This window comes from Coregonus clupeaformis, chromosome 10, assembly GCF_020615455.1.
Source record: "Coregonus clupeaformis isolate EN_2021a chromosome 10, ASM2061545v1, whole genome shotgun sequence".
In the NCBI taxonomy this organism is placed as follows: Eukaryota; Metazoa; Chordata; class Actinopteri; order Salmoniformes; family Salmonidae; genus Coregonus; species Coregonus clupeaformis.
Genome location: NC_059201.1, coordinates 35,382,505 through 35,391,029, shown reverse-complemented (window position 1 = coordinate 35,391,029; position 8,525 = coordinate 35,382,505). Strand labels below are relative to the sequence as shown.

The following is an 8,525-nucleotide window of genomic DNA, read 5'->3' as shown; positions in this document are numbered from 1 at the left end:
GTGTTGGGGTTGGGTGAGTTTCATTTTGTTTGTGTTTAGTGGTGATTGGTCAATGACTCCCAATCGGAGGTAACGAGTGTCAGCTGTCGGCTCGTTATCTCTGATTGGGAGCCATATATATACTGTTGTGTTTCACTGTTTGTTTGTGGGTTTTTGTTCCATGTTTCTGTCAGTGTTACAGAGGACTTCACTATCGTCATTTGTTGTTTTTTCGTGGTTGCTTTATGAAATAAAGTCATTATGTTCACTCCACTGCGCTGCGTATTGGTCCGCTCCTTTAGACGATCGTGACACTCTGTTTCCTCATTTTAGAACTTTGTCAAACTCAGATTCCCTTCCATTAATTAAGAGTCGCAAATGGTTTTCTGTGTGCTCCAGAGGTGTGCTCATTCAAAAGCAGAGTTGGAGAGAAAGTCAACTTCATTCATTATTTATCCTATAGATAAGTATATACACTGCTCAAAAAAATAAAGGGAACACTTAAACAACACAATGTAACTCCAAGTCAATCACACTTCTGTGAAATCAAACTGTCCACTTAGGAAGCAACACTGATTGACAATAAATTTCACATGCTGTTGTGCAAATGGAATAGACAACAGGTGGAAATTATAGGCAAATAGCAAGACACCCCCCAATAAAGGACTGGTTTTGCAGGTGGTGACCACAGACCACTTCTCAGTTCCTATGCTTCCTGGCTGATGTTTTGGTCACTTTTGAATGCTGGCGGTGCTTTCACTCTAGTGGTAGCATGAGACGGAGTCTACAACCCACACAAGTGGCTCAGGTAGTGCAGCTCATCCAGGATGGCACATCAATGCGAGCTGTGGCAAGAAGGTTTGCTGTGTCTGTCAGCGTAGTGTCCAGAGCATGGAGGCGCTACCAGGAGACAGGCCAGTACATCAGGAGACGTGGAGGAGGCCGTAGGAGGGCAACAACCCAGCAGCAGGACCGCTACCTCCGCCTTTGTACAAGGAGGAGCAGGAGGAGCACTGCCAGAGCCCTGCAAAATGACCTCCAGCAGGCCACAAATGTGCATGTGTCTGCTCAAACGGTCAGAAACAGACTCCATGAGGGTGGTATGAGGGCCCGACGTCCACAGGTGGGGGTTGTGCTTACAGCCCAACACCGTGCAGGACGTTTGGCATTTGCCAGAGAACACCAAGATTGGCAAATTTGCCACTGGTGCCCTGTGCTCTTCACAGATGAAAGCAGGTTCACACTGAGCACGTGACAGATGTGACAGAGTCTGGAGACGCCGTGGAGAACGTTCTGCTGCCTGCAACATCCTCCAGTATGACCGGTTTGGCGGTGGGTCAGTCATGGTGTGGGGTGGCATTTCTTTGGGGGGCCGCGCAGCCCTCCATGTGCTCGCCAGAGGTAGCCTGACTGCCATTAGGTACCGACATGAGATCCTCAGACCCCTTGTGAGACCATATGCTGGTGCGGTTGGCCCTGGGTTCCTCCTAATGCGAGACAATGCTAGACCTCATGTGGCTGGAGTATGTCAGCAGTTCCTGCAAGAGGAAGGCATTGATGCTATGGACTGGCCCGCCCGTTCCCCAGACCTGAATCCAATTGAGCACATCTGGGACATCATGTCTCGCTCCATCCAGCAACGCCACGTTGCACCACAGACTGTCCAGGAGTTGGCGGATGCTTTAGTCCAGGTCTGGGAGGAGATCCCTCAGGAGACCATCCGCCACCTCATCAGGAGCATGCCCAGGCATTGTAGGGAGGTCATACAGGCACGTGGAGGCCACACACACTACTGAGCCTCATTTTGACTTGTTTTAAGGACATTACATCAAAGTTGGATCAGCCTGTAGTGTGGTTTTCCACTTTAATTTTGAGGGTGACTCCAAATCCAGACCTCCATGGGTTGATAAATTTGATTTCCATTGATAATTTTTGTGTGATTTTGTTGTCAGCACATTCAACTATGTAAAGAAAAAAGTATTTAATAAGATTATTTCATTCATTCAGATCTAGGATGTATTATTTTAGTGTTCCCTTTATTTTTTTGAGCAGTGTATTTTGTGTGTCCGCAGAACAGAAGAAGCCTGCTTTGCGCCTCAACATTTTTTTTTAATGGAATGTTTTGTGTATGGATTTCAGAAGCAGGGCGCCTGTCAAGGGGTTGCGCATGAAGTGTATGCAGATGATATACCTGATGGAGGTAAAAAACGTATGCACTCACTAACTGTAAGTCACTCTGGATAAGAGCGTCTGCTAAATGACTAAAATGTAAAATGTGAAGTGATTGGTGCACGTTGACTGACCTGTGGATGGAGTAAGGAAACCCACTTCCATATTTTTGTTTTTTGATGAGTCAGGCTTTATGAGATACCCTGTATGAGCTTTTGTGCACAAGCCCATCCAGTGTTATAAATGCAAAAGATTTGGGCATGTATCAAATGTATGCAAATGGGAGAATATCGTATGCCAGCTGAGGTTATATGCTGCAACTGTGGTGGCGAACATGCGCCCCAGTCCCTGGATTGCCCTGTTAGGGTGAAGGAGACAGAGGTGGTCTGGAGGCGGTGAGAAGAGTGGAAGAAGTGAGTGGCGTTGAAGATGCAATGGTAATTGAGACTGCACCAGTGAATGTTTCTTGGCAATCAAGGGATCTTTATATATTCAATGACTGTATATATGAATGGACAAAAAAGTCAATCACTTGACACCATTCATTCCTATGTGAAAACTCAATAGCACATTGAAGTTGCAGGTTAGCTCTGTGCTGCCCCCTCTCAGTGAGTAATGTTGCTTTCAAGACAACTGGGAACTCTGAAAAAACTCAGGTCAACTCATGATGTCAGTGATCTTCAGGTCGGAAAGCCGGAGATCTAGAAAGATGCCAGAGTTTCCGACTTGGAATTCAACGTTTTTTTCCCAGTCAAAGCTGGTTTTTTTCCCAGTTGTCTTGAACGGCACGGAAGTCGGAGATTTCCGAGTTCCCAGTTGTTTTGAACATGGCATACATAACTCAAGTTGAAGGCTGACTGGGATGATGCAGGCTGCCATTAGCAACTAAATTATCCTTAACTTCTTCTGTGTGCAATTTTAAAATAATCGGTTCATGGACATTCATCGGGTGTATTAGAAGCAATTATTGGTACCGTGATTGTCTTCTAAACATTTTATTTACACGAAGATTTAAATTTTTCCATTCACTATGATGGGGATCCTGTTTCCTGCTAACAATGCCTGCAGTACCGCGGTCGGCCTTGAACTTCCGTGACTTCAATGAGAGAGGGCAGTCCTCCCCTGGATATATTACATGTGAAAAAGGTAGACTTTGTAGCATTTATTGCAATGGTCATAAACTGCACAGCACAAACTTAGAAAACATCTGAGAAAATGTGCAGCAGAACGCTTTTTGGGTTGAGCCTGTGTAGGATGTGTCTTGAATTGGAATGTGACTGAATGAGTGGAATGTTTTTTAATGGGTCTATTTTTGTATTTTGGATGATGTCGTCGTCCCCCCCAGCCCTTTCCTACAATGGATATTTTTTCTATAGTTTACCACCCGTACAGTAGGTGGCAGCATGCACCTAACGCTTGTTTGCAGACCCTCATTATACCATTGAAGAATAAGAATTTTGTGCACGCTTCACGATTAGCTTAATCTCTAGAATATTATTACAAATATTGGCCAAAATGCCGCGTGTGTACGTCGGCAGATTGAGCTATCATATACGTGAGAAAGACATCCAGAGTTTTTTTTTGTGGTTACTGGAGGTTGATCTGAAGAATGGGTAAATTAATATGTTAACTAGCTCGCTAGCATGGGCAAAATGGCGACTGCAGTAGCTAGATTGTCAGCTGTTGTTGACATTTAGTCAACACAGTAGACCTACCGACCCGTCGTCAACATTGCTCCGTCTTCTTGCTCATGCACTATCAAATGTTGCAGGTACGGCTTCGTGGAGTACGATGACACGCGTGACGCCGACGACGCAGTTTATGAGCTGAACTGCAAAGACCTTTGCGGAGAACGAGTCATCATTGAGCACGCTCGTGGTCCACGCAGGGACCGTGATGGATATGGTGGCGGATTTAGTAAGTGTACTCTATAACTTGTATGTATAACTGCAGCAACATTACATTATTTACTTTTTTCTCAGGTGTGATGATGGGGAGTTCCAGCAGGAGGCAGTAAAGTCATGAACACCACACTTCGCTAGCTCTTCCAACGATACTAGATTATTCTATCTGTTCCTTGTAATTTGGAGGCCCACCTGAAATAGTACCTCATCTCTTTAGCCGTATAAATGCAATTTCAATCAAACACAACATTGTTTCAAGTTGTATGTACGGGGTACGCATGGTATACATCATCCAACGAAATGCTTACATTTGCATTTGTAATTTAGCAGATGCTCTTGTCCAAAGTGACATACAGTAGTGAGTGCATGCATTTTCCACTTACTTTAAGGTTCATTTGAATGTTATAATGTGTTTTGTATGTATGCAGTGTCTTGTTTGCTGAAATTACCTCTCAAGCCATTGCTGATCTTTTAACCTGTGAAAAACACAATTTGATGCTGCTGTTGAACACATAGGGTTTGGGTTTGGGTTGGGGATGTTAGATGTGGTGTTTACATTTCAGCTGTGTTGCTTGCTTTATGGCATTGGTACACTCTCAATAGTCTTTTTTATGTGTGTGTGTAAGCAGGCCAGCTGTGATGTAAACTAAAGGATATAGGAAGATATAATATGTCCATTATACCATCTGACTTCAACATGAACAAAGTCCTTGATGTTTCAATTTGAAAGAGTCCACTGCGGGCTGAGTCCGTGTCCCTTGAGGCTAAGATGACTGGATAAGATGACTGCCTGTCACGTTTGGCCTTGGCTTTCACCTTAATGTGTGTGTGTGACCTTTGACGTATGACCTCTTGGCTGACCTTACCGGAAGCCATGATGACGGCAGCCTTTTGCCAATAGACCAGGGTGATGGTGAGGAATCCCATTGGTTTTTCTGTTTAAAAAAAAAACAAATTGCAAAAGGTTAAAGCCAAAAAAACATGTTGCCATATGTTAGCTAACTGTTTCACAAAAGAGCAGTTTGCATCCATTGTAAGTCATAGGGTATCTGTAGACTGGTAGATTTCTGTTAGCTACTATGGTATCAGTTGGTAGTCGTAGATACACCCCCCCTCCCTTTTTTAGTATTATTGTGTGGTTGATGTGATGTTTACCTTTTTGTATTTTATACAGCAAAATAAATGTTAAATTGAGGTTGATTAATCAAAGAAATTGGCATTTCTGTTCTTGAGCTTGTAAGCAAAGAGCAGGAATGCTGTCCATTCGCTGTGACTGCTTTGATGCTCAGATGGACATTGGCTGAATGTGTTACTACCTCTGCCAAGGCAATGTTAGACCACATCACTCATTAGTACAATAATGCTAGGGAGCTAAGTCCAAGGACCAGTTCTAGCAGACCACCTGAGTTTTCACCCCCAGTGTAGCCACTGTAGACTCCCCCACTGTGCCATACTGACGGACGGTCTTGTCCGTGTTCATTTAAAGGCAGTAGTGGTTACAGCAGCCGAAGCCACACTGGCTGGGATAAGTACGGGCCACCTGTACGCACAGAGTACCGGCTTATTGTGGACAACCTCTCCAGTCGCTGCAGCTGGCAGGACCTAAAGGTGAGCCCTGTGTGTCAAGTCTCCATCTTTCTCTGAAAACGGGTCAGAACAACCGCAAGTTATTTGTTTCAGGCACACTCTTGTTGTTAATTTATACAATATGTTTTTGGTTGACAGGACTTCATGTGCCAGGCTGGTGAGGTGACATATGCCGACGCCCATAAGAAGCAGCCCAACGAGGGGGTGATTGAGTTCCTTTCCCGCTCGGACATGAGGAGGGCCCTGGAAAAGCTGGACGGCACCGACATCAACGGGAGAATGATCCGCCTGGTGGAGGACAAGCCTCGCCGCCGACGCTCCTACTCTGGCAGCTGCTCCAGGTCAGGATAGTCCTGGGCTTACCACACAATGCAGCCGTTGGGTCCTAATGGCCCTCCTGTGGAAGGGGTTATATGTTTAATTTGCTGTCATTCCAGTACCAAAGCTGATTAGTTACCCAGGCTTACAATGTGTTTGATCTCCCAGGTCTCGTAGCAGACGTCGCTTTCGCAGCAGGAGCCGCAGGAGGAGAAGTTCTGGCAGCCACTCCAGGTCTCCCTCACGGTAAGAAAACTGCCCTGCCAAAGAACTCTACTTCACAAGGCTGGGGTAGTTACATAGATTAATACGTAGTTTATCCCAGATAGGAAATGTCATTGTAACACAGAACTAGTTTTAATGTATGTGTGTTTGTTCTCCACAGGTCACGCTCTCGCAGTGCACGGCGCTCACGCTCCAGGTCCAACCAGAAATCCCATTCCAGATCCGGGAAGAAGTCCCTCTCCAAGTCACTCAAGTCCCGTTCCAAGTCCCGCTCACGTTCTCTCACCAGGAAGTCCCGTTCCCGTTCTCACTCCCACACTCACAAGTCTCTCAGCCACTCAGTGAGCCACAAATCCAGCTCACGCTCCGACGCCCGCAAGTCTCGCTCCAAGAGCCAGTCAAAAGTCAAGTCTGAGCGGGGATCCAGAAGCCACTCCAAAGAGAAGTCTGTCAGCAAGAAGTCCCAGAGTCGCTCCCCGTTCCCCTCAGAGAATGGAAACGGAGAGCGGGCCAAGTCTGCCTCCAAGTCTCCCTCCCCACAAGAAGACCATTACCAATCCAAGTACCCCACCAAGCACTCAGCCTCTCGCCCTCTCTCACGCTTTAAATCCCTCTCCGTTCGCGATCCAGGTCGACTTCCAAAGATTAAATGCACTTGTTTAATTAGGAAGTATGAAAGATGGTTTGAAAATAATTTACAAATCGAATACAGTGTTTTGATTTCGCCCACTCTGAGCATTTGGTTTTGTTGAAGTTGTGATTGTAGTGCATTTTAACTTTGCATGAGAACCAGGCTGAAAGATTGTGGGTTGCTATGGAACGTATTGTAGAGGAATTGTTCTCAATTTCCTTATCTGTCTGAGATTGCTAATGCTTCATGTTAAAGATACTGGTTGATGATGATTGATGTTTGTGTTTCAAGAGGAAATTCTTTCTACTTATTTGTACTCTCTTTCTCACCATCTCTTCTGCATTGCTTTGAATCTCTGGTAGTCCAGTATTAAGTCATGATTTGTGATTGGTTATAGCTAGATGGCAAGGTATTATGTTATGACTAGCTTCACAAATCAAAAATAGAGGGAAATGAAGATCAACAATCAGATCTTTTTCCATATAAATTGTTTCCCCTATGTTTCTGTTACTTTCCTTGGAAGGTTTTGATGATTAATTATGCAAATATATGAATTTGGCAGATGTATTGGTTTCTTTGATATTGGTGTAGTTGATGCTGTCTGAATAGTCTAGACAGTTGTGATTGAGTATTGACTAATCACACAGCTTTAGTATAATGTATTACTACACTAATTGCAAAGAGAAGATGTATGGAAAATCATGTCACTGTTTTCCCTGAGAAATCTGATTATTTCCCCCCTAAATCTCCTCTTTGTGGAGGTCAGGTCATCTGATGCAGCACTCCATCACTCTCATTCTTGGTAAAATAGCCCTTACACAGCCTGGAGGTGTGTTGGGTCATTGTCCTGTTGAAAAACAAATGATAGTCCCACTAAGCCCAAACCAGATGGGATGGCGTATCACTGCAGAATGCTGTGGTAGCCATGCTGGTTAAGTGTGCCTTGAATTCTAAATAAATCACAGACAGTGTCACCAGCAAAGCACCCCCACACCATAACACCTCCTCCTCCATGCTTTATGGTGGGAAATACACATGCGGAGATCATCCGTTCACCAACACTGCATCTTACAAAGACACGGCGGTTGGAACCAAAAATCTCCAATTTGGACTCCAGACCAAAGGACACATTTCCACCGGTCTAATTTTCTATTGCTTGTGTTTCTTGGCCCAAGCAGGTCTCTTCTTATTATTGGTGTCCTTTAGTAGTGGTTTCTTTGCAGCAATTTGACCACGAAGGCCTGATTCACACAGTCCCCTCTGAACAGTTGATGTTGAGATGTGTCTGTGACTTGAACTCTGTGACGCATTTATTTGGGCTGCAATTTCTGAGGCTGGTAACTCTAATGAACTTATCCTCTGCAGCAGAGGTAACTCTGGGTCTTCCATTCCTGTGGCGGTCCTCATGAGAGCCAGTTTCATCATAGCGCTTGATGGTTTTTGCGACTGCACTTGAAGAAACTTTCAAAATTCTTGACATTTTCCATATTGACTGACCTTCATGTCTTAAAGTAATGATGAACTGTTGTTTCTCTTTGCTTATTTGAGCTGTTCTTGCCATAATATGGACTTGGTCTTTTACCAAATAGGGCTATCTTCTGTATACCCCCCCTCCCCTACCTTGTCACAACACAACTGATTGGCTCAAACGCATTAAGAAGTAAAGAAATTCCACAAATTACCTTTTAAGAAGGCACACCTGTTAATTGAAA

General features: G+C 44.6%; 1 pseudogene; it reads left to right on the top strand.

The window, feature by feature from the left end:
• Positions 1–3,582: 3,582 nt before the first annotated feature.
• Positions 3,583–6,912, top strand: LOC121574826 (annotated as a pseudogene).
• Positions 6,913–8,525: the final 1,613 nt, after the last annotated feature.